Consider the following 27,718-nt stretch of genomic DNA (forward strand, 5'->3'; position numbering starts at 1 on the left):
AATTTGATTGCACTGTGGTCTGAGAGAATGTTTGTTATGATTTCTGTTCTTTTGCATTTGCTGAGGAGTGATTTACTTCCAATTATGTGGTTGATTTTAGAGTAGGTGTGATGTTGCTCAGATGATTGTATATTCTGTGGATTTGACATGGGGAGTTCTGTAGATGTCTATTAGGTTTGCTTGGTCCAGATATGAGTTCAAATCCTGGATATCCTTGTTAATTTTCTGTTTCATTGATCTGCTTAACAGTGGAGAGTTAATGTCTCCCGCTATTATTGTGTGGCAGTCTAAGTCTCTTTGTAGGTCATTAAGAACTTGCTTTATGTATCTGGGTGCTCCTGTATTGGGATTGTTAGCTCTTCCTGTTGCATTGATCCTTTTACCACTATGTAATGTACTTCTTTGTCCCCAGGACCTTTGTTGGTTTAATGTCTATTTTATTAGCGACTAGGATTGAAACTCCTACTTTTTTTGTTCTCCATTTGCTTGATAAATCTTCTCCATCCCTTTTTTAATCTTATGTGTATCCTTGCAATTGAGATGGGTTTCCTGGATATAGCACATTGATGGATTTTGACTTTTTATCCAATTTGCCACTCTGTGGCTTTTGATTTGGGCATTTAGCCCATTTACATTTAAGGTTAATATTGTTATGTGTGAATTTGATCCTGCCATTTTGATGTTAGCTAGTTGTTTTGCTCATTAGTTGACACATTTTCTTCATTGTATCAATGGTCGTTACCATTGGTATGTTTTTGGAGTGACTGATACTGGTCGTTCCTTTCTATGTTTAGTGCTTCTTTCAGGAGCTCTTGTATGGAAGGCCTGGTGGTGACGAAATCTCTGGGCAATTGCTTGTTCATAAAGGATTTTATTTCTCCTTCACTTATGAAGCTTAGTTGGGCTGGATATGAAATTATAGGTTGAAAGTTTATTTCTTTAAGGATGTTGAATATTGGCCCCAACTCTCTTCTGGCTTATAGGGCTTCTGCCAAGATATCTGCTCTAAGTCTGATAGGCTTCCCTTTGTAGGTAACTAAACCTTCCTCTTTGGCTGCCCTTAGCATTTTCTCCTTCATTTCAACCCTGGTGAACCTGATGACTATGTGCCTTGGAGTTGCTGTTTTTGAGGAATATCTTTGTGGTGTTCTCTTTATTTCCTGGATGTGAATATTGGCCTGCCTTGCTAGGTTGGGGAAGTCCTCCTGGATAATATCCTGAAGAGAGTTTTCCACCTTGGATTCATTCTCTCTGTTACATTAAGGTACACCTATCAAAAGTAGATTAGGTCTTTTCACATAATCCCATATTTTTGGAGGCTTGGTTCATTTCTTTTTACTATTTTTTCTCTAATCTTGCCTTCTCATTTTATTTCATTGAGTTGATCTTCAATCTCTTATACCCTTTCTTCTGCTTGGTTGATTCAGCTATTGAAACTTGTATATGCTTTGTGAAGTTCTCCTGTGGTGTTTTTCAGCTCCATCAATTCATTTATTTCATTCTCCAAGCTGTTTATTCTCGTTAGCATTTCATCAATCCTTTTGCAAGGTTCTTCGTTTCTTTGCATTGGGTTAGAACATGTTCTTTTAGCTCAGAGAAGTTTGTTATTATCCACTTTCTGAAACCTGTTTATGTCAATTCATCAGATTCATTCTCTATCCAGCCTGGTTCCCTTGCTGGTGAGTAGTTGTGACTCCTTGGATGAGGAGAGGCATTCTGGTTTTGTGTGTTTTCATCTTTTTATGCTGACTTCTTCCTATCTTTGTGGATTTATCTACCTGTCGTCTTTGTAACTGGTGACTTTTTGATGAAGTCTCTGAGTGGATGTCCATTTTGTTGATGATGGAGTTATTTCTTTCTGTTTTTTAGTTTTCCTTCTAACAGTCAGGCCCCTCTGCTGTAGGACTCCTGGAAGTCCACTCCAGACCCTGCTTGCCCGGGGATCACCTGCAGTGGCTGCAGAATAGTAAAGGTTGCTGCCAGTTTCTTCTTCTGTTATCTTTGTTCCAGAAGGGTACCTGCCATATGTCAGCCTGAGCTCTCCTTTATGAGGTATCTCTTTGGATATACAGGGTCGGGGAGCTGCTTCAGGAGACAGTCTGTCGTTTATAGGAGCTCAGTGCTGAGCTGTAAGCTGTGTTGTTCCTTTCAGAGCTGCTGGGCAGGTATGTTTAAGTCTGCTGCAGCAGAACTCATAGTTGCCTTTTTTCCCAGATGTTCCATCCTGGAAAGGTGGGGTTTTAATAAAGTTCCTGATATGCTGCTGTCTTTTTTAAGAGATGCCCTCCCCAGCAAGGAAGTAACCTAGTCAGAGTCTGCCGGTAGAGGCATTGCTGAGCTGCTGTGATCTCTGCCCAGTTGCTGTGTGAACTTTCCTGCAGTTTTGTTTATAGAGGTATACAGGTTTTGATCGACTTATGACCTATGCAACTTATGACCATTCAACTTTATGACCACAATCGCTAGCCACGACTGCTCCACATCTGGCAGCGTAAACATTGCCCAGCTGGGCATACAACAGTGCAGAACAGCTTCTGGCAGTACTACCATCTCCACGTGCACCATTTCAACTGTTATCCCAGACTCGGTACAGCAAACTCAACTTACGACCAAATCGTGTTACGACCAGTCTGTCGGAACCAATCATGGTCATAAGTCAAGTGCTAGCTGTAGTTAGAACTGCCTTGGTAATGGCAGTCTGCCTCAGTAACGGTGGACTATCTCTGTAATGGTGGACTGCCTCAGTAACGGTGGATTGCCTTAGTAATGGCAGACTGCCCTGGTAAGGGTGTACTGCCTCAGTAATGGTGGACACCCTTCCCCTCATGGAGCTGGACCATCCCGGGTCCAGCTGTGCTTGCTGTGAAACTGTCAATCTAGAGCGTTTCAGATTGCTGGTGTTTGTGGGGGTGGGACCTGCTGAGCCAGATTACCTAGCTCCCTGTTTCAGCCCCCTTTTGTTCAGTGACTCTGTCTCCCAGGCATTGAATGGTTGACTCTGTCTCCCAGGCATTAAATGGGTGACTCTGTCTCCCAGGCATTCCAGGAGCCAGTTGAAATGGCTGCCCAGATTTGTGGGAGATTTTGTGCAGAGACCTGCTGCACCGGCCAAAACAATCCTGCTGGAGATTCGTGGCACTTTTCTGTCTGTGAATCTCCTGGTCTGTGGGCAGTTAAAACTCATCTGGAAATGCGGGGATCACTCACTCTCGGTGCTCTCACAGGGAACTGCACTCCAGAGCTATTCCTATTCAGCCATCTTGGATTGTCTGAATTTTTTTTACACTGAAATCTTATTTATTAGTATAGTGAAACATCTTGAAAAATGTATTGGTTTAAATTACATTTGTTAAGGTAATGATTTTACGATTTGTGCTCAGTGTATACCAACAAATGACAAATGTGCATTTAAAAGTGAAGTTTAACATTAACTACCATTTAAAAGGTGCAGGGGACTACGGTGCTAAAAATAAAAGAAATGTGCTATTTCTAGCTAGATTCATAGAAAAAAAAACATTTTTTACAGTTATTAAAGAAGACATTTTACTAACTAAGGAAACAACGAAACTGAAGAAATGCATTTTGAGGAAGGCCACTGAAGGAAAAAGTCATTTTGAGTGATCAGAAAATGAAATTCAAGAGAAATCTGGGATGATGGTTGTGTATTAGCACAACTCAAATCTCAGCCCTGCTTCAGTTAATATAGTGTAAATTGAGTTAAAAATAAATTAATATTTAAAGGTTTATATGTCTCTTCAGAAACCGTAAAATTTTTGTCAGGTGGTGACTGCAAAAGCTGAATGATCAAATTCCTACACAAGGAAACTAATTCCCATAACTTAAGTCTGAGATAGAGCCAGAAATCTGCCAGGTATCACTCCAGAGCCTTAGAAACAGAAGCGAAACATTCCATTTCCTTACAGAATGGAAGGCCAGTGTGTAGTTTTTAAGTGGACATGAGAATCTCTTAATGCTCATTAATTTCATGGCCATTTGATGATTCTCTGATTGCTCTTTCTTAGTTAACAACTTATGAAGTACTTAACGTTATTTTTGTTAGTGCATATAACTTAAGTCATTCCTTTGTCTGTTTCATACAAATATATTGAATAGTCTCCATGACCAATTCAAAAAGCCTGAAAACCTAAATTAAAACCTGATGTCAGGAAAAACAAAGGAGCATACTGTTTACAAAATCCTAGTTAAGCCTCCCTTACAATTGTTTGTAGTAGTGAATATTGGCTCTTTTGACTGTAATTAACGTGAAATATATAAATCATTGACAGTCAATAACGGAGTTCATAGATTTTATAAATGGTTCTTATAGTGGGTTTTTCTCACATGCCCAGTAAATATTACTGAGCCATTTATTTATTTTCATATTTGCATATTTATGTTTTAAACTCATTTATCATTTTTCATGCAATCTTTACATATCTATATTAATGTAAGGATATTTATTATAAAATATGCCAGCTGAAAACATTTATGCTGATACATTCTACATTTAATTGTCAGGTACATAAAAATAGTAAGACCAGACAGGCTATCTTTGTCTATATACTAAGAGCATACCACATATTCTTTTACCAGCTCTCCTAGTGTATTTTAGTACTTTCATTGTTTCTGTTACATGATATTAAAGTGGAATAGACACAGAACTTCAACTATTTTGTCAATCAATTTTTTTGCATTAATAATGCCTATCTCAAAGGGATAGAACACTTAGCATCAAATAAAATTCCCTACACCTAATAATTACTATCAGTTTCAAAGGCACAGTCAGATTATTATTTATTTTGACATGGCACTATTATAAATTTAATGAAGAAACTGCTTACTTGACCTTTCCATTAAAGATTAGTATGCTATTTGGACTCATATTCTAGTTGAATTAATATGATATAAATGTAGCATAAATTGTATATTTTTCTGAAATCCTAAGGTATATTGCAAAAGCAGCTGATAATGCTTTGTTTTCAAATCCTAGAATACGAATTGATCAAATTATTTACTTTTTTTGCTTCTGTTTCTATGTGTATAAACTTAAAATGGTAATGACTAAATATCATGGGAAAATCAGGACAATGCTCTTAGCCCAGTCCTTGGAAAAATATAGGACTCAAGTTATCTTGTGTCCTTAAGGAGTCCTTAAGATTGACAAGAGGTCTGGCCCAGTGGCTCATGCCTGTAATCCTAGCACTTTGGGAAGCTGAGGTGGATGGGTCACCTGAGGTCAGGAGTTCAAGACTAGCCTGGCCAACATAGTGACATCCTGTCTGTACTAAAAAATACAAAATTTAGCCGGGCGTGGTAGTGTGCACCTGTAATCCCAGCTACACAGGAAGCTGAGGTAGAGAAAATAGCTTGAACCTGGGAGGCAGAGGTTGCAGTGAACTGAGGTCATTCCATTGCACTCTAGCTTGGGTAGTAGAGTGAAACTCAGTCTCAGAAAAAAAAAAAAAAAAAAAAAAAAAAAGAAAAGATTGACAAGAATTTCCATAAGTTACCACATTTTAAACCATTATGAGGATTTGAAATAGTCTTATCTGAAGTAAAAAAAAAAAAAAAAAAAAAAAAAAAAAAAAAAAAAAAAAAAAAACAGAAAAGGTTATTTTGTTTGAAAGAATTTTTTAGTTGAAATAGCGATATAAATTTTAAAAAGGTAAGGTACCTTAGGAACTTACATGCAATTAAATTTCTTTCCAAACATTTTCAAGAAACCTTTTACAAACATGATAATTAAGAGAAATATACCATTAGAAAATTGCAAATGATAATCTATAAGGAGTTAAAAATTAGACAATAAAATCACCAACCTCTTCAGTATTGACAGTCTTGACTCAGAATAGTGCCTCTAGATGAGGTACAGTGGCACACTCTTTCTGAAACAATAGTCACTAATGCAGAGATTGTGACTGACAATAACTGATTCTTCAAGATGATCTTTTCTTAACATTTTGTAGCAGAAATCAATCAGGCAGAAAAATAAACTCAGTTCAAGACCTCAATGAATTTTATGGGATGTAATTGAAAACAAGATGTTTCAACATTATTTCTGTAGTTTGCATAAAGTAATTAAATCCTTAACATTTCTCTATTATCTCCCCAAATTTATTTCATTTCACTTTTGCTCTGTGAGCAAAAATATTAAGTTTAAGAATGATTTCTATATATGCTTAAAAAACTGTATTAAGCATCTCTACAAGTTCTATAGATTTTAATTTTAATTTTATGTAATTTCATATAAAAATCTATATCACAACAGTTTTTACTTTCCAAAGTCAGTATTTTATATTTATTAAAAGCTAAGAAGACAAAGTATTTAAATTGTCACTTACAATATCTGCAGGAAGGGATTTCACAATAGAATATGCTTTGTCAATTTATCTTTTTATAGCTCATTTCTATTGATAATGATAACAATAATAATTGCTTGCACAAACAATTATACAGTTAGTCCTTACTTATTCATAGATTCTTGGAAACTGTAATTTTGAGCAAAATGAAGTATAATGATGCCATATATTGTTTCCATCAATGTTATAAGGAAATGAAGTTATAGAAATGACATTACTTGAGAACCTGCTGTATGTCCCTTCTCTTGTTATCACCATTTTAAAGAACCTATCAAAGACATTCAGAACTTAATGTACAAGCATTTAAAAATAATTCTGTTATAGCTTACTAACAGACAAAAATATTTAGGTAGTAATCATCAAAGCTAAGTAATGTGTTCCTCTTGGAAAAAAATAAATAGCTTCCATTTACTGAAAAAAAAAAAAATCTCAATTTGTCTACTTTAGGGAAGAATTCTAAGTAGTTCCTGAACTGCAGCAGGTCGTGTGAGGAAAAACAACATAAGAAAAAAAAGTCACAATTTCGATGGCATTTAAAAAATAAAGGGTTATTGAACTCTAGTAAGTATTAGTAGTTGCCTATTTAATACCAATTTTTCATTTTGCCTGTCCCATCATAACTGATTTTACTCAGGGTAGCAACATATGCAATTAAAAATCTAGATTTTTCCAACTTCCCTGTATCTGTTGACACTCCTCCAACCAGTGAGGACTCTGAGGTATTTCAGGAAAATTTTGAAATCTTTATAAAGTGTCAATGCTACTACCTCAATTGACTTTACCATCATCTGGACTTAAACATGTATTTTGTGATCATGTGACAACAGGCACACAAAGAGAAAGTTACATGGAGATTGCTGAAGGAAAGGAACTCAATGAAGTAACTCCAATTACATTAATTTATCTTGAGACACATACCCTATGCTAACTGATACCTGGGAACTTTAGGAGATGCGCTTTGCAGACATATGAATAACCTTTATAGTACAATGCACTGCCCATGCAGGGATTGAGCTGGCTTACTGAGAATACTTTCCTTACTCTCAACCTGAATTCTATGAACCAGAGAGAGCACTCAGCTCTCTCTCCATACATAACCACTTCACAGTTTCAGTAGCAATATCAAACTGTAAAAGGACATTTTTCACACTTTAAATGAAATATCAAAAGTTATATTAAGTTTGCTACTTGGAAGAATCAAAATGAAACTAAATGTATTTTTCTCTGATACTCCCTTGAGAATGCATATTTGGTAAATAATTTTATTACCATCACAAAGTAGCAAAGCACTTTACAGACACCATAGGTATCAGATAACTCTCCTACTCTTTGGGAAGATCATGGTGTCCTTTTGACATTAACAGAATAATATCTATCAAATTTAATTGTTCTGCATATAGTTCTAACAAAACCAAATTATAGATCAGTGTTCTATGCTAGTCAAACTATTTATTGTAGCCTTAGATGAAACCATTAAGACGGCATTAGGCTGAATTGTACACTTAAATAAATGTTAGGGTAAAATAAATTAAACTTGCATAAAGCTGTTAAGCAAACAGAGTAAGGAAACAGTTGAATCTACTTCTTAAGAAATAACAACTCTTTGTCAAAAAATTGACCAGCTACTACCAGGAGAGTAAAAAAATCATCTAATTTACTATAAAATGATAGTTGCACCTTTACATATCAAAAAGATAAGAATCGATATTGGTCAATTGCAGCATGTCTTACACAATTTCTTCCTAATAAAAGACAAATTTTTTAAATCTTCTTCTTTTGTGACTTCACTCTATGCCTCCTGCATGGTCTCACTAGTAACTATTGAGGAAAAAAATACTGGGAATTATTTTTTAGCCAATAGCCTGACAAATATATTAGCTATTAATACTATTTAATTTATTGTCAAATATTAAATCAATAGGAAATAGGAAATGCTGTGATTCTCTCCTTTAGTCTTTAAACCTGATTAAACATAATTCATGGCATATAATCACCAAGAAATTTGATTTTTTTCATCACTTTAAATTTATTCTGAAGTAATTTATCCCCCTGCAATAGGATTAAATGTACTACAGTCTCATTGATTTCCCTAGATTCTTCCCTAACCCAATATCTTAGATATCTACAATGAAATCTAGAAAACATTAGAATATTATTAATCATATATATAGAAAATACACTTATATAATTTCCCATTATATATATACACACACATATGCAGAATAACACACATACACACACACACACGCACACATGCACACATACACGTAATTTTTAAGCTCATACCTACCCCTACCTTTCAACCAAATGCTACTTCTGTGTTATTTTTTTACTTAGGCTATTACTCTTCCTGGCACGCCCTTCCCGGGAAAACTTATACTTCAATGGTTGATTCCCTGGACTCTTAGAACTAATCTCTCCAATCTTTGAGTAACATTTTTATATTTCTCATAAAACAAAGCAGTAGCCCTTTTATTCAGATATTTCTTCTCTACTCTGAGAGCTCCATAAGGGCTTGAATACCAGAAGTGTTACTGTTGCTTTCCATACCAGGCCTTCCTGGGGGCTTTACACACAGTAGCAAATTTGTAATTATCTATATATTCTTTTATTCCTATAAATTTGAGGGATACATGTACAGTTTTGTTGCATGGATATATGGTGGTAATGTTTGGGCTTTTAATAAGCACCCAGGGAAATGTACGTTGTAACAGTTAAATTCCCATTCCTCACTCGCTCCCACCCTTCAGAGTCTCCAATATCTATTATTCCACATTCTGTGTCCATGTATACACATTATTTAGCTTTCACTTATAAGAGAAAACATATAGGATTTGACTTTCTCTTTCTGTGTTATTTTACTTAAGATAATGGCCTTCAGTTCCATCTATGTTCATGCAAAAGACATGATTTAATTCTTGTTTATGGCTGTGGAATATTCCATGTTGTATATCTACCACATTTTTCTTTATCTGTTTTTGTTTTTTGGGACAAAGTCTTGCTCTGTCACCCAGGCTGGAGTGCCGTTTCAGGATCTTGACTCACTTCAACCTCAACTTCCTGGATTCAAGTGATTCTCCTGCTTCAGCCTCCCATATATCTGGGATTACAGGCACCCACCACCACACCCAGCTAACTTTTGTATTTGTAGTAGAGACAGAGTTTCACCATATTGGTCAGACTGGTCTTGAACTCCTGACCTCAGGTGATCCACCCATCTTGACATCCCAAAGTGCAGGGATTATAGGTGTGAGCAACCACTCCAGGCCAAGACTTTTCTTTAAAATCCAAATAAGGCTGGGCGCGGTGGCTCAGGCCTGTAATCCCAGCAGTTTGGGAGGCCGAAGTGGGCGGATCACGAAGTCAAGAGATCGAGACCATCCTGGCCAACATGGTGAAACACCATCTCTACTAAAAAATACAAAAATTAGCTGGGTGTGGTGGCATGTGCCTGTAGTCCCAGCTACTCAGGAGGTTGAAGCAGGAGAATTGCTTGAACCTGGGAGGAGGCTGAGGCAGGAGAATTGCTTGAACCCAGGAAGCGGAGGTTGCAGTAAGCCGAGATTGTGCCACTGCACTCCAGCCTGGTGCCTGGCAACAGAGTGAGACTCTGTCTCAAAGAAAAAAAATCCAAATAAATGTCTCAAGCTCCTATCCTATGCAGTTTTGGAGAAAAAAAAAGTTCCCCAATCCCCTTCCTTTGCATAGTTATGAATTAAGTGCCAGGCAATATCAGAGCCCCCACTGTGGCAAGTGATTGGCTCATGGGTAATAAGAAGAATTTACCAACAGCACAGGTTTGAAAGGAAAGTTGATTATTTTGTTTGTTTTTTTTTGAGATGGAATCTTGCTTGTCACCCAGGCTAGAGTGCAGTTGCTTGATCTCGGCTGACTGCAACCTCCCCTTCCTGGGTTCAAGCAATTCTCCTGCCTCAGCCTCCTGAGTACCTGGGATTACAGGTGCATGCCACCACAGGCCAGGCTAATTTTTGTATTTTTAGTAGAGTTGGGGTTTTACCATGTTGGCAAGGCTGTTCTTGAACTCCTGACCTCAGGCAATCCACCCACCTCAGCCTCCCCAAGTGCTAGGATTACAGGTGTGAGCCACCGCGCCCAGCTGAAAGGGAGCTTTTATTAGTTAGAAACGCTGAAGAAGAGTTCAGCAGGGATCTTCAGCAAGACAGGACTGAGTACACCTCAGTGGATTCTTCCTTGGGGGTATTTGTAGATCTTAAAGCAGGAACTTAAGGGGAATTTGGACCCTATTTGCCACATAGGTCATGATAAATGATTACATTTGTAGACATTTTGGTGCCTTGATGTCAAGAAGAATTGCACAGTAAGTTTTAACATACATGCATACTGTAGATGTATAGAAATTTTAGTTACTTATACTTTTCTGGGAAGGAAGCCTGGGACCACGTGCTCGCTTTAGATGATAGAAAAGTCTCCCGATTTCTGAATTCCTCAGATAAAGAGTTTTGTCTCAGACAATGTCCTTGATGACCACCAGGTGATCTTTGCTCTCCTCAGAAAGGAGAGCTGAGAAGAAACTTGTCCATTGCTTACCCAGTCATAACTCAATTTTATCTCTAGGGGCTACTACTTTCTCTCTTCTTTGCTGGACCATGGAGCCAGTATGCCTTCATTGTCCCCAAGCACTGTTAACACAGGACTTCTGGTGGAACCAGACTTTTTTTAAATGTTAAGAGAATATGGAAGATAATTGTGATCTACAAACAAAGGGGTCAACTTGAAACAAACTAAATACTTCCAAATTCCTCATAACTCTGTGTCACAGGACACTAAAGCTCCTGGGTTTTTTTGTTTGTTTGTTTTTGTTTTGAGATGGAGTCTCACTCTGTCACCCATGCCAGAATGCAGTGGCACGATCTCGGCTCACTGAAACTTCCACCTCCTGGGTTCAAGCAATTCTCTTGCCTCAGCCTCCCAAGTAGCTGGGATTACAGGTGTGTGCCACCACGCCCAGCCACTTTTTTGTATTTTCAGTAGAGACGGGTTTCACAGTGTTAGCCAGGATGGTCTCGATCTTCTGAACTTGTGATCCACCTGCCTCTGCCTCCCAAAGTGCTGGGATTACAGGTGTAAACCAGTGTGTTGCGCCAGCTCCTGTTTTTATTTCATAAAGATCTCATCTCCCTCACTCTTTGGGCCACATTTTTTGTTTGTTTGTTTCTATCTTTTCAGTGTCTTCCAGAATGTTCACAGAAACCCAGATATTTCTATGTGGACAAAATTGAATCATTTTCTCCTTACTTTTGTTCACTGACACAAACAGGGCTTTTTATTCCTTATCAAGATATATATATATATATATATATATATATATATATATATATATATACACAGCAGGGGTTTTTTTGTTTGTTTTTTTCCTCCAAGAGAAATTGTCTTCCTTGTAGGAGCTATCTGATTAAACCTCAGTCATTTTTTAAAACATATAATTTCCCACTTTGCTAACTAGAGATTATCCCAAATATACAAGATTTAAAATGTGATATTTTAGCCATAATTTTAACATTTTCTGTATCAGTATCTCCAGTTAATAATTTTTATCATTTTCAGTAATTTTAGTAACCGCAATTGCTATTTGTCTTTTGGGGTTTTCTTGTTTTGTGCTTATTGTTTCACTTACTTTTTTCTTTTTTTCTCACTGTTTCCACATTTTATTTACTTAACTTTATTGCACTTTCATAACAAAATTTCTATTTCTTAATTTTTCCTCTCTATCTGATGGTAACTAAAGAGTTAAACAAGTAAGGATTTTAACAAAACCATAATAGAAACAAGGCCCATAACTTCCTGGGAGAGAAAGGAAAGTCCTTTCTACTGGGAATGTTCAGATACAAACACATGAACAAGCCTGGGAATCCACTGAAATTGATTGGCAGTCTGGATTTGCCGTCAGCATACCTGTGCTTACAAAAGACCCACAGGAGACTGTCATTCTTAGTTTGTGAAGCAGTCATCCGAAGCAAGACCAAATGTATGCATTAAAAGAGAGTGCTTTCTGCTCCCAGTCCTTCTTTGTATAGAAATTGTGCATGAAAACTTCAGAAAATTAAAGGAAAACGTAATAGCCATTTAAATAACTTAGACAAAAATGAAATCTCTCTCTCCTCCAAAACCCTGTTTGTATACACAGAGAGACACAGATAGATACACACAGTCATGCCTTACACAAATATGTTTCAGTCAACAATGCACCATAATACAATGGTGGTCCCATAAGATTGTGGCATTCTTTTTTTTACTATACCCTTTTATGTTTAGAAATGTTTAGATACGGTATTTCAGTTGTTTAGATACGTGCCATTTAACACATTGATGTTTGCTTCATGGGAATATAGCGTGGATACTTTTAGAAAACAAGTGGAGTTTGCTTTGAAATCTCGGTTTGTACGAAAAGTTGTACAGGACTGTATTCACTCAGAAGCAAAATAATTTTTATGGAGTATAAGATGATTACTGCTTTACAAAAATATGATAATTGTATTTTACTCTTTTGAAATATGAAAGAGGACATAAGTATTTCTAGAAAAAAGTTGTAATAATACAGAAATATCTCAAATGAATTGAATGTATACTAAAGTTTGTATACATTTAAGGGGTAAAGTACACTTTTGTGACATGGTGTAACATTTTGTAGTGGTGAAGTCCTGGTTTTCAGTGTGATTGTCACACTAGTAGCTTACACTGTACCTAATAAGTAATATCTCCTCACCCACTCCCAGTTTGGAGTGCTATTAATGATATCATAGACTGGGTGGCATAAACATGAAACATTTCTCACAGTTCTGAAGACTGGGAAGTAAGATTATTGCATTAGCATGATGAGAAATCTCTTGATTTATAGATGACTACTTTCTTGCTATGTCCTCACATGGCAGGGAGAGAGATGGAGACATAGAGAGAGAGAAACACACACACACACACACACACACACACACACACACACACACACACAGAGAGAGAGAGAGAGAGAGAGAGAGAGAGATATCATCTCTATCATGTGTCTTCATCTTATAAGAGAATTGAACTGATCCCATTCACAAGGGCTTACACTTATGAACTAATTACCTCTCAAAGGTCCTGTCTGCAAATACTAACCAATATGGGATTAGGGCTTTAACTTATACAATTTTGGAGACATAAACATTCAGTCAATAGCAGGTGTGAAGTTATATCTTATAATATGAGCTGTGTTGTATAGTAGAAAGAACACTAAACTTGGATTCTGCACACCTGTTGGGGCCTGACTACATGTTTTTTGAAATATAGTTTGGAAACTTTAGCCTTTCATAGAACCATTGCAGGTTATTTGGGAACGCTGAATAAGACAATATGGATGAGAATATATAACCCAATGCAAAATACGAGTGTAATAAGAGATTAGTAATGAGCATATAATCAGTGAATATGTCTGTGCTTTTGTGCATATTGAATAGATATTGAATTAAAATGTTACATAAAAATCCTGATTACTTAAGTATTTTAGCATTAGAAATGTACACAAGGATTGTGATGGAATATAACTCATGTAATATTTCAGGACAGAAGAAACTCTGATTACGGTTAAGCTAGTACTCTATTCTGTTACTGTAAAGGAAGGGGCTTCAATTATGTTTGGGAACCTAGAGAGAAGAGAAACAGACTGACACAAACATCCTAAGAAATATCTTTTCAAGAAATTACCACTATATCTTATGCTGAGGGCTTGCAGTTCCTAGTCAAACTTAGAATCAAACCTGAGATGGTGATCATTTCTGAAGTTTAAATGGTATAATCATCTGTCCCAATCTCTCCAAGACACAGAAATATTGAATATCTCTTTCTTTCTTTCTTTCCTCCACATCTTTTCCCTCCCTTTCCAAGATGTTATTTATGTATACATTTTATTGTATTTTATTACTTGATTTTATTTTTGTGACTTTTCAATTAGCAGAATGGTTTTTTTTTTTTTTAATTGTACTTTAGTTTTTGGGCTACATTTGCAGATCATTCAGGATTGGTGCACAGGTACACACATGGCAAGGAGATTTGCTGCCTTCATCCCCCCATCACACACATCTGGTATTTATCCCCTCATTATCCATCCCCACACTCCCCCCCACCTGCTGTCCCTCCCCTAGCTGCCCCCGAACTATCCACAGTGTGCGATACTCCCCTGCTTGTGTCCATGTGTTCTAATTGTTCAACACCCACCTCTGAGTGATAACATGTGGTGTTTGGTTTTCTATTCTTGTGGCAGTTTGCTGAGAAAAATGGTTTCCAGATTCATCCATGTCCCTATGAAGGATGTAAACTCATCGTTTTTTATGGCTGCATAGTATTCCATGGTGTATATATGCCGCATTTTCTTTATCTATTCTATCCTTGATGGACATTTGGGTTGGTTCCAGGTCTTTGCTATTGTAAACAGTGCTGCAGTGAACGTACATGTACATGTGTCTTTATGATAGAACAATTTATAATTCTTTGGGTATATACCCAGTAATGGGATTGCTGAGTCAAATGGTATTTCTATTTCTAGGTCCTTGAGGAATAGCCACACTGTCTTCCAAAATGGTTGAACTAATTTACATTCCCACCAACAGTGTAAAAGTGTTCCTATTTCTCCACATCCTCTCCAACATCTGTTGTCTCCCGATTTTTTAATAATCACCATTCTAACTGGTGTGAGATGGTATCTCAATGTGGTTTTGATTTGCATTTCTCTAATGACCAGATATGATGAATATTTTTTCATACGTTTCTTGGCTGCCTAATTGTCTTCTTTTGTAAAGTGTCTGTTAATATACTTTGCCCACTTTTGAATGGGTTGGTTGGTTTGTTTCTTAAAAATATGTTTTAGTGCCTTGGAGATTCTGGATACTAGCCGTTTGTCAGATTGGTAGATTGCAAAATTTTTTTCCCATTTTGTTGGTTGCTGGTTTGCTCTAATGATTGTTTCCTTTGCTGTACATAAGCTCTGGAGTTTAATTAGACCCCATTTGTCTATTTTGGCTTTTGTTGCCATTGCTTTAGGTGTTTTAGTCACGAAGTCCTTTCCTATGCCTATGTCTTGAGGGGTTTGCCTAGGTTTTCTTCTAGGGTTTTTATGGTGTTAGGCCTTATGTTTAGATCTTTAATCCATCTGTAGTTAATTTTAGTGTAAGGTGTCAGGAAGGAGTCCAGTTTCTGTGTCAGGAAGGGGTCCAGTTTCTGCTTTCTGCACATGGCTAGCCAGTTTTTCCAACACCATTTATTAAACAGGGAATCCTTTCCCTATTGCCTGTTTTTCTTAGGTTTGTCAAAGATCAGATGATTGTAGATGTGTGGTGTTGCTTTTGAGGCCTCTGCTCTGCTCCACTGGTCTATGTCTCTGTTTTGGTACTAGTACCATGCTTTTTCGATTACTGTGGCCTTGTAGTATAGTTTGAAATCAGGCATCATGATGCCTCCAGCATTGTTCTTTTTGCTTAGGATTGTTTTGGCTATGCGGGCTCTCTTTTGGTTTCATATGAAGTTTGAAATGGTGTTTTCTAGTTCTGTGAAGAAGGTCATTGGTAACTTGATGGGGATAACATTGAATCTATAAATTACTTTGGGCAGAATGGCCAGTTTCATGATATTGATTCTTCCCAACCATGAACATGGAATGTTTTTCCATCTCTTTGTGTCTTCTCTTATTTAATTGAGCAGTGGTTTGTAGTTCTCCTTGAAGAGGTCTTTTACGTTCCTTGTTAAATGTATTCCCAGCTTTGCGCAGTGGCAGTATCGTAGCCAATGAGGTTTATCCGAGGCGCGATTATTGCTAATTGAAACTGTATTCCTAGATATTTTATTCTCTTTGTAGCAATTGTGAATAGGAGTTCGCTCATGATTTGGCTCTCTGTTTGTCTGTTCTTGGTGTATATGAATACTTGTGATTTCTGCCCATTGAGTTTGTATCCTGAGACTTTGCTGAAGTTGCTTATCAGTTGCAGAAGATTTTGGGCTGAGAAGATGGGATCTTCTAAACATACAATCATGTCATCTGCAAATAGAGACAATTTGGCTTCCTCTTTTCCTAATTGAATGCCCTTTATTTCTTTTTCTTGCCTGATTGCTCTGGCTAGGACTTCCAATACTATAAGAGTGGTGAGAGAGGGCGTCCTTGTCTTGTGCCAACTTTCAAAGGGAGTACTTCCAGGTTTTGCCTGTTCAGTGTGTTATTGGCTGTGGGTTTGTCATAAATAGCTTTTGTTATTTTGTAATATGTACCATTGATACCTAGTTTATTGAGAGTTTTTAGCATTAACGACTGTTGAATTTTGTCAAAGGCCTTCTCTGCATGTATTGAGATAAGTATGTGATTGTTGTCTTTTGTTCTGTTTATATGATAATGTTTATAGACTTTCTTTTTTTTTTTTTTTTTTTCCCACAGAGTCATGAGAGACTGCATAGTATGGCTTCTTTACTAAATTTCAGGCTAGACTGAGTAAAATACTGAAGAGAATGAGTCTAAGAAGATGGGTGAGGATGAGAGAAATGGAATGGTGACAAGAAAGAACTGAAAGGAATGTTTACCAAGTGCTCGTTAGGTACCAGGCTCTGTGACTAATACCTTAAATATTTAAATTTACTCATTCGCTGTCCTTTTCTGAGGCAGTAAGAGTCACTTTTGTCCTGTAGATAGGAAAAGAGGCTGAGAGAGGTCAAATGAGTGATTCAGGGTTATCAGGCCACTTCATGGTACAGCTAGTGTGTTTCACATCAAAGTTTGTTCACAGACAAAAAAGTGAGACTCAGAAGAAAGGCACAGCAAGTTTTTGATTTGTGTGACATTTATTACGGTTACCTGTTTGAGGCAGAATAATGGCTAAAAACCTGGCTATTTTGCCCATTAGTTGATGTAAATTCTTCATTACATTGATGCTCTTTTTGGTATTTTTTCGAAAGGCTGATACTGTTTGTTCCTTTCTATGTGTAGTGGTTCTTTCAGAAGCTCTTGTAAAGCAGGCCTGGTGGTGATGAAATCTCTGAGTGCTTGCTTATTCACAAAAAACTTTATTTTTCCTTCACTTGTGAAGCTTAGTTTGGCTGGATGTGAAATTCTGGGTTGAAAGTTCTTTTCTTTAAGGATGTTGAATATTGGTCCCCACTCTCTTCTGGCTTGTAGGGGTTTCTGCTGAGAGATCTGCTGTAAGTCTGATAGGCTTCCCTTTGTGGGTAACCTGACATTTCTCTCTGGCTGCCCTTAGTATTTTCTCCTTCATTTCAACCCTGGTGAATCTGATGATTATGTGCCTTGGAGTTGCTCTTCTTGAGGAATATCTCTGTGGTGTTCTCTGTATTACCTGGAGTTGAATATTATCCTGCCTTACTAGATTGGGAAAATTTTCCTGAGTAATGTCCTGAAGTGTATTTTCCAGCTTGGATTCATTCTCTTCCTCACTTTCAGGTACACCTATCACCTATGTTCATAGACTTTCATATGTTGAACCAGCCTTGCATCTGCAGGATGAAGCCTACTTGATCATGATGAATAAGCGTTTTGATTTGCTTTTTCATTGGGTTTGCCAGTATTTTATTGAAGATTTTTGCATCAATGTTCATCATGGATATTGGCCTGAAGTTTTCTCTTTTTGTTGTGTCTCTGCTTGGTTTTGGTAGTAGGATGATGTTTGTCTCATCAAATGAGTTGGAGAGGATTCCCTCTTTGTGCATTGTTTGGAATAGTTTCAGAAGGAATGGTACCAGTTCCTCTTTGTATGTCTGGTAGAATTCAGCTGTAAACCCATCTGGACCTGGGCTTTATTTAGTTGGTAGGCTATTAATTGCTGCCTCAACTTCAGCCCTTGTTATTGGTATTAAGGTATTCAACTTCTTCCTGGTTTAGTTTTGGGAGAGTGTAAGTGTCCAGGAATTTATCAATTTCTTCCAGATTTACTGGTTTGTGTGCATAGAGTTGTTTTTAGAAATCTCTGATGGTAGTTGTATTTCTGTGGAGTCAGTGGTGATGTCGTCTTTATCATTTTTTTATGTATCTATTTGATTCCTCTCTCTTTTTTTTTAACTGGTCTGGCTAGCAGTCTATCTATTTTGTTGATCTTTCAAAAAACCAGCTCCTGGATTTGTTGATTTTTTGAAGGATATTTTGTGTCTCTATCTCCTTCAGTTCTGCTCTGATCTTAGTTATTTCTTGTCTTTTGCTAGCTTTTGAGTTTTTTTTGATCTTGCTCCCCTAACTCTCAATTCTGGTGATAGGGTGTTGGTTTTAGACCTTTTTATGCTCCTCATTTGGGCATTTATTGCTATGAATTTCCCTTTAGACACTGCTTTAAATGTGTCCCAGAGATTCTGGTATGTCATATCTTCATTCTCATTGGTTTCGAAGAATGTCCTTTTTTTTTTTTTTTGCCTTCATTTAATTGTTTATGCAGTCTACATTCAAGAGCCAGTCATTCATTTTCCATCAGGTTGTGCAGTTTTGAGTTAGTATCTTAATCCTGAGTTCTAATTTGATTGCACTGTGTTCTGAGAGACTGTTTGCTATTATTTCCATTCTTTTGCATTTGCTCAGGAGTGATTTAGTTCAAATTATGTGGTCGATTTTACAGTAAGTGTGATCTGGTGCTGAGAAGAATGTATATTCTGTGTATTTGGGGTTAAGAGTTCTGTAAATCTCTGTTAAGTTTTCTTGGTCCAGATCTGCATTCAAGTCCTGAATTTTTTGTTGGCTTTCTGTCTCACTGATCTGTCTAATATTGACAGTGGAGTGTTAAATTTTCTCATTCTTATTGTGCCGGAGTCTAAGTCTCTTTATAGGTTTAAGGACTTGCTTTATGAATCTGGTTGCTCCTGTATTGGGTGCATATATATTTAGAATAGTTAGCTTTTCCTGTTGTATTGATCTTTTTACCATTATGTAATACCCTTCTTTGTCTCTTTTGATTTTTGTTGGTTTAAAGTCCATTTTATCAGAGACTAGAATTGCCAACCCTGCTTTTTTTTTTTTTTTTTTTTTTTTTTTTTTGCTCTCCATTTACTTGGTAAATCTTCTATCCCTTTATTGTGAGACTATGTGTGTCTTCGCACGTGAGATGGGTCTCCTGAATACAGCACCCTTATGATTCTTAGCTTTTTATCCAATTTGCCAGTCTGTGTCTTTTGACTGGGGCATTTAGTCCATTGACATTTAATGTTAATATTGTTATGTGTGAATTTGATCGTGCTATTTTATTACTGGTTGGTTGTTTTGCCTTTTGTTTGGTGTAATTTCTTCATTGCATCATTGGTCCTTACCATTTGGTTCTTTTTTGCAGTGGCTGGTACTGGTTTTTCTGTGTTTAGTGCCTCCTTCAGGAGCTCTTGTAGGGCAGGTCTGGTAATGAAAAAATCTCTCAGCAATTGCTTGTCCATAAAGCAATTGCTTCTCCTTCACTTATAAAGCTTAGTTTGGCTGGATATGAAATTCTGGGTTGAAAGTTCTTTTCTTTAAGGGTTTTGGATATTGCCCCCACTCTCTTCTGGCTTGTAGGGTTTCTGCTGAGAAATCCACTTGAGTCTGTTGTGCTTCCCTTTGTGGGTGACGTGACCTTTCTCTTTGACTACCCTCAGTATTTTTTCCTTTGTTTCAACCCTAGTGAACCTGATGATTATTTGCCTTGGGGTTGCTCTTCTAGAGGAGCATCACTGTGGTGTTCTCTGTAATTCCTGTATTTGAATGTTAGCCTGCCTTGCTAGGTTGGGGAAGTTCTCCTGGATAATATCCTGAAGAATGTTTTCCAGCTTGCATTCATTCTCCCCATCATCTTCTGGTACACCGATCAGGCATAGATTAGGTCTTTTCACATAATCCCATATTTCTTGAAGGCATTGTTCATTTCTTTTCACTCTTTTTTTTTTTTTTTGCTTTCTTGTTTTATTTCATTGAGCTGATCTTCAGTCTCTGATATCCTTTCTTCTGCTTGATCTGTTCAGCTATTGAAACTTGTGTATGCTTCATGAATGTCTTGTGCTGTGTTTTTCAGTTCTGTCAAGTCATTTATCTTCTTCGTTATTACCTACCTTCTGAAGCCCACTTCAGTCAATTCTTCAAATTCATTCTCCATCCAGCTTTGTTCCCTTGCTGGTGAGGAGTTGTGATCTCGTGGTCGGAGAGAGATGTTCTGGTTTTTGATGGTTTCATTCTTCTTGCACTGGTTTCTTTCCATCTCTTGGATTTATATAGTTTTAATCTCAGATAGGTGCTTGGGGAGGTGGCCTTTCTTTTGTCTGCATTTGGAGGCACTGCTGGGTTGCTACAGATTCAGTGGAGCTGCTGTGTCTTTTATTTACTCAGGAAAATTAGACCGGCTTCTGTAATGATGGCTTCCCTTCCCTCTGCCGAGCTGGATTGTTCCTGATCTTTTTTTTTTTTTTTTTTTTTTAATTAATTTATTTTTTTTTATTTTATTTTATCTTTTCTTTTTTTTTTATTGCATTTTAGGTTTGGGGGTACATGTGAAGAACATGCAAGATTGTTGCATAGGTACACACATGGCAGTGTGGTTTGCTGCCTTCCTTCCCCTCACGTGTATCTGTCATTTCTCCCCATGCTACCTTTCTAACTGATGTTCTGGGTGCATAACTCTGGAGTGAGAGGTTTTTAGGCTACTGGGCTTTGTGCAGGGCTGGTTGAGGGTTGGGGGGTGCTGTTTTTCTGCATTCAGTTTCCCTTCTTACTGAGGGGTGGGTATCTCTGTCCCACCGGCTTTTTGGCTTTATTGGCGTCAGCCAGTGATCCCACCTAGATCTATGCTGACAGCCTTGGCACTGGCTGAAGTTACTGTTCTGCCCTGTTCATGCAACTTGCTGAGGCTTTTCAGCCTGGCAAAGATCTCCTGTTCTGTGGATTGTAGAGGGCTTGGGTGGAGTGCTGTATCCGAACTGAAGTCCCAGAGTGGGAGATCCCCTGGTCCTTTGGTCAGTTGCATGCACCTCCTGGGTGGGGCAGTGCCCTGCCTTGCCTCAACTTGCCCTATTTGGTTTATACCCACTGTCCAACTAGACCCACAAAATGAACCTGGTACCTCATTTGGAATTCTGGAGGCCACTCGGCTTCTGTGTCTCTCTAGCTGGGAGCTGCTTTCCAGAGCTGCCTCTTATTTGGCCATCTTGGGATCAGCTCTGTTATTCTATTTTTATTTCACACTCAGATACCTACCAAACTAGCACGCATAGTTATACAAATGAATTATGCTCATCATATTGCTCTAGTAGAATAGGAAAAATGTATTTGAGCTTATTATAAGCCACATTTATAAATGGTAAATGCATTCAGTCCAATGGAGAACAACTGAGTGTCTCCCAAGTTCTCATGATAGATGATAAATCATATTCAAAACAGGATTCCGCTGAAAATTATTTTTGGTACAGAATGCATGTAAGCACTCAGCCTTCTTTTCCACTAAACTTTTTGTTGGTCATTCAATATACTCATATTCTCGGTAGCATCTCTTTGCCAATAAAGTTTTCTGACACTTTTTTTTTAATGTTTATCATGAATATATTTTAACCATCAAGTCAGGATATAAGTTTTAAAGATTTTTTTTTAATTACTTGGAAATTTTTTTAGAAGAAAACTTTAGGGAGATGAAAAAACCCTATAATTAGGCTGATAGTTTTATTAAAAACTAATTAAATTAATAAAATTGTCACCAGCTCAAACTATTAGAGCATTTTTACAACATCACAAATGGGAAAATGAGAGTTCCATTCCCAAGATATATTAACATGGTAACAGCAATATGGCTACCCCAAGACGTAATGTATTCTGGTGCATTGGTATACTGACAAATGATTTGTAGCAGTCATCTAATTTAAAAAATCCATAAAATATAGCAATTGGGTTGTTTGTGATAATTAATTTTCCATGGGGACATATTTAAAAGAATATTTGTTAGCAAAAATCCCTCAAATTAATATAAAAATTCTGCTTCAAATTTGCTTCAACATTTCTAACTTAAAGGGATAATTACTTGAACAAAATATGATCTTGGCATTTTACTTGAAATTAGGTGCGAGTTTTAAAAATATCACTGATGTGTAAGTTCTGGGAAGCAGAAGTTTATGGAGCAAAGATCACTGGTCCCAGAGTTGGATGATAGTGTGGCATTAGTGCTACACTGTGGGGTGTATACTTTCTGTTGTTGTTTGTTGTTTTGTTTAGTTTTTTTTTTTTTTTTTTTTTTTTTTTTTTGCGACTGGGTCTCTTTGTGTTGCTCAGGCTGGAGTACAGTGCCGTGATATTGGTTCACTGCAACCTCCATCTGCTAGGCTCAGGTGATTCTCGGGCTTCAGCCTTCTGAGTATCTGGGACTAAAGGCATACACAACTATGCATTGCTAATTTTGGTATTTTCTGTAGAGATAAGATCTCACTAAGTTTCCCAAGCTTATCTCGAATTCCAGAGCTCATGTGATCCACCAGCCTTGGCCTCTCAAAGTGCTGGGATTGCAGATGTAAACCACAAAACCTGGAAGGTTATACCCTTTATGTGGCCCAATGAATTCAATTCATGTCTCTGAGCTTCATTTTTTTCCCTATAAAATTAGAACAAACTATTCTACCCTAATTTCCTGGCAGGATAATGGTAAATACTTCAAAACTTACACACTTACACATAGGCACACACACATACACATACATGCACACACGGAGAAAGCTCTCTATAAAGCAGTGAGTTTTTATGATATAATTTAATTGCAACAAAGAGATGCTGCAATGTAAATTATAAGTAAATAACATAAAATACATCATTTTATTTGACAAAAGTTAAGTGCAATCAACCTTATTTTGGTTTTTAGGTTTTAGGCTGCATTCCAGTTTTGATTGCTGATATTGAAGATGAACTGGCTCCTGAAGTTAATCATTCCCCTCATACACATAAAGAAATTTACCTTCTGGTTGCTGTAGCAGTCAAAGGTTGCTATACATAGTGCTTGCAATGAATTCTGATTGGATCCTTAGAGTTGAAGTTATAGGAAATGTCAGCTCACACAGCACTAACCTATTCCTGATTGCAGCCCCCCAGGATGCTGATTGCAATGTAGAAAACTTTATAAAGGACAAGGGCTGTGTGTCATTGTCAGTGAACTTTGGAACAATAATTGTGATTTTATGACTATTTTTATTCCTGATTGTTTGTCAGGTGAAAAAAAAATCTCTAATGCATTTTTAGGCTTTTAATGCCTTCCAAATTTTACATAAGGTAGACTAGTTATATCTGCTGTATAAGCAGATCACTAATCATTCATTTGGTCTCTTTCTGGGTAGCAAGTTGATACTTAATATTCAAGAGTCCTACATCCTTAGATTTAACACTGTAGAGGTATTTTAAAAGTCATCCTTTGTAGCAATGAAACAACATAACCACAATTTATTCCTTTAATGTGTACTTGTTCAATAAACAAATCACTAGTCTGGAGACAGAAGGTCAATGCAGAAAAAAATATGAGTGAATCCTTCCAGCAAATTACAGCATTATTTTCTATGCACACACACAAAGACCTAGAGTGAGAATTCTATTTCCTATGCCCCCTTTCACACATACAGGCGTGCACTTGGTGCACACAATCATGCACCAGAAAAGAGGACTTGTGTTATCCCATAGGCAACCAAGTGGGATAGACGACAGCTCTGACTTCAGTCCACACTAATCATGGAGCTTCCCTTTGTTTCAAGGACTATCCTAGGTGCTACTGTACACTGTTTGCCAGCTATAGAAAGTTCTGCTTTCATCTTAACATTATTTATGTTACAGAAATCTTTATTGCAATGGAACCTGAGCCATGTAACCTTATTTATTTATTTATTTATTTATTTATTTATTTAGAGACAGAGTCTCACTCTGTTGCCCAGGCTGGAGTGCAATGGCACGATCTCAGCTATTATCTACCATGAACAGTTGTCCTTGTTCATTTTTTCAACAAATCATCGACATTCAATAAACAATTAACTTTTGTCTTTTACAAAGTACTGGAAACTGCAGGAGACTATGGGAAATAAAAACAAACATTATCCTCAACCCACTCACAAACACGGACACATACACACACAGAGCTTACTTCTGAATTAACTTGAGAATCTGTATACTGGACACTATAGTAATAAGATATTTAAACTAGTGAATATATACATGAACTCAAAAATGTATTATTAATGCCTAAACTTTATACTTAGCCTTGATTAAATGTTTGTAAGTGTGACTTAAGATATATCCAAATTGCTTTTCATATTGTCTTGGCAGAGGGAGTCTATGAAACAGAGGGAGGCCCCGTAATTTCACAATAGGTGAGCATATGGAGGCAATCCTCTTAGTTACCATTTTATCATTAGTACTCTTTTAAAAATATTCAGGCCCCTAAATAGTTGTTTTGAACACTATAGATTGGCTCTTTTGTCTGTTTTTCAGTAACCAATGCTCATAACAGAGTTTAAAATAGTAGAGAGTTGTGGAGAAATACACAGTTTGAGAAACCTAAAAAATTAGATTTGCTCTTACACTTATGTAAAAAATTAAATATGCTGCATACTATTGAGGAAATTAGATTTATTGATGTTGGTGGAAAACCTTTAAGCCTTTTTTTTTTTTTTTTTTTTTTTTTTTTGAGACGGAGTTTCGCTCTTGTTACCCAGCCTGTAGTGCAATGGTGCGATCTCGGCTCACCGCAACCTCCGCCTCCTGGGCTCAGGCAATTCTCCTGCCTCAGCCTCCTGAGTAGCTGGGATTACAGGCATGCACCACCACGCCCAGCTAACTTTTTGTATTTTTAGTAGAGATGGGGTTTCACCATGTTGACCAGGATGGTCTCGATCTCTCGACCTTGTGATCCACCCACCTCGGCCTCCCAAAGTGCTGGGATTACAGGCTTGAGCCACCGCGCCCGGCCTTTAAGCCTTTTTATTCATGGAGACTGTGCATCTGTTTTTGTGTATATATGTGCACACATAATTTCGGATAGCAAATGTACAAAAGAGGGAAGTGGATAATAATGGTCCTACTGAGAATTAAATACACTGTGAAATGGAACTTGACCCAGATTGTTTATCTTTAAGTTCCCTTAATATTATCTAGAGGCTTCCCCTCATGATGTTTTTTGTTTGTTTGTTTGTTTGTTTGTTTGTTTGTTTGTTTGAGAAGGAGTCTCACTCTGTTGCCCAGGCTGGAGTGCAGTAGCCCAATCTCCGCTCACTGCAACCTCCATCTCCCAGGGTCAAGTGATTCTCTTGCCTCAGCCTCCTGAGTAGCTGCAACTACAGACATGCACCACCAAGCATGTAATTTTGTATTTTTTTTTTCTTTTCTTTTTTTTTTTTTTTTTTGTATTTTTAGTAGAGACGGAGTTTCACCATGTTGGCCAGGCTGGTCTCAAGCTCCTGACCTTAAGTAATCCTCCTGTCTAAGCATCCCAAAATGTTTGGATTACAGACATAAGCCACTGTGCTTGCCTTCCTCTCATAATTTTTTTTTTTTTTTTTTTTTTTTTTTTTTTTTTTTTTTGAGACGGGGAGTTTCACTCTTGTTACCCAGGCTGGAGTGCAATGGCGCCATCTTGGCTCACCGCAACCTCCGCCTCCTGGGTTCAGGCAATTCTCCTGCCTCAGCCTCCTGAGTAGCTGGGATTACAGGCATGTGCCACCACGCCCAGCTAGTTTTTTGTATTTTTGGTAGAGACGGGGTTTCACCATGTTGACCAGGATGGTCTCGATCTCTCGACCTCGTGATCCACCCGCCTCGGCCTCCCAAAGTGCTGGGATTACAGGCTTGAACCACCGCTCCCAGCACTCTTACAATTTGTAAAGCATTTGCAATGATTTAGTTTGTAGGAAAATTATGAGTACAGTTTGGAAAAGATTAAAATGAGATGCCCAAGTGAGACACCAAGAACTTTCCAGAATGGATATGAAGAGTGGAGCAGATTACTAATTGCATAGAAATAATGAAATATTTCCCAATTAGAAATGTCCAAAAATGATACACTTCAATTGTTTTATACAGTTGTAATAACTGAATTTTTTAAACTCTTCAGAACATTAAGTTGATTTTAATTCTTTCACATAATTTCTAGGATTTTTTATTGTTTTACATTTAAAATTATTATCTGTATTTTATTAATTCTAAAAGTGAAGATTGAAGAGTAGTAAGACTACAACAAACCAAGCCTCTGATAACTGTCATTCTACTCTTTACAATTACAAGATTGGCTTTTCTTTAGATCCCACATACGAGTGAGAACATGCAATATGTGCATTTCTATGCCTGGTTTATTTTGTCTGATATAATAAACTCCAGTTTCATCCATGCGGCTGCACAAAAAAAAAATGATTTTTTTTTATGGCAAAAGAGTATTTCATTGTGTATATATGCCATATTTTCTTTTTACATTAATTCATTGATGGCCACTTAGGTTGATTCCATACCTTTGCTACTGTGAAATTATTTGCTTCAAAAATATAGGGGTGTCATTATGCCTTTGATATACTGATTTCCTTTCCTTTAGCAATATATATCTAGTAGTGAGATTGCTGGATAATATGGTAGTTTTGTTTTTATGTTTTTTTTTTTTTCTGAGAAATTTTCATGCTGTTGTACATAATGAATCTACTCATTTACATGCCAACTGACAATATGTAAGAATTTCCTATTGTTTTCATCCTCAACAAAATCTATAATTTTTTCCACTTTAATAATAGCTATTGTACCTGAGGTATGATGTTATATGATTATCATTTTGTTTTGTGTTTCTCTGATGATTAGCAATATCTAGCATTTATTCATATACCTGTTGGCCATTTGCATATCATTATATTAAAAATGTGTATTTCTCTCCTTTTTGCTCTTTATAATGAGATTATTTTTTCTGCTAAATTGTTAGAATTTCTTATACATTATGAATATTAGTCATTTGTTGGATAAATAATTTGCAAATATTTTATCCTGTTGAACAAGTTGTCTCTTTATTCTGTTGATTATTTCTTCTGATGAGCAGAAGCATTTTAGTTAAATATGGTCACATTTGTCTATTTTTCATTTTGTTGCCTGTGCTTTTGAGGTCTTAGCCATAAAATTTTGGTCTAGGGCCACATTCTAAAATGTTTCACCCATCTTTCATTATAGTCGTTTTATTTGGGTCTTAAGTTTTTACCATATTTTGAGTTTATATTTGTACATGGTAAGAGAAAGAGGTCAGTTTCATTCTTCTGCAGATGAATATTAAGTTTCCTAGCACCATTTATTGAAGACAGTATCCTTTCCTTCATCTCTTTGGTTAAATTTATTCCTAGATATTTTTATGGCTATTGTAAATGAGACTGAATTCTTAATTTTT

The 27,718-nt window shown here is 37.0% G+C and overlaps 1 protein-coding gene and 1 pseudogene across 11 annotated transcripts in view; both read left to right on the forward strand.

Moving 5' to 3' along the window:
* CDH18 (cadherin 18) overlaps positions 1-27,718 on the forward strand; it is a 1,096,529-nt gene that overhangs the window by 831,405 nt on the left and 237,406 nt on the right. The gene's annotated exons all lie outside the window — the stretch shown is intronic.
* On the forward strand, positions 16,120-16,242 carry LOC120365433 (U4 spliceosomal RNA; annotated as a pseudogene).

The sequence above is a fragment of the Saimiri boliviensis genome, chromosome 1 (genome assembly GCF_048565385.1).
Source record: "Saimiri boliviensis isolate mSaiBol1 chromosome 1, mSaiBol1.pri, whole genome shotgun sequence".
NCBI lineage: Eukaryota > Metazoa > Chordata > Mammalia > Primates > Cebidae > Saimiri > Saimiri boliviensis.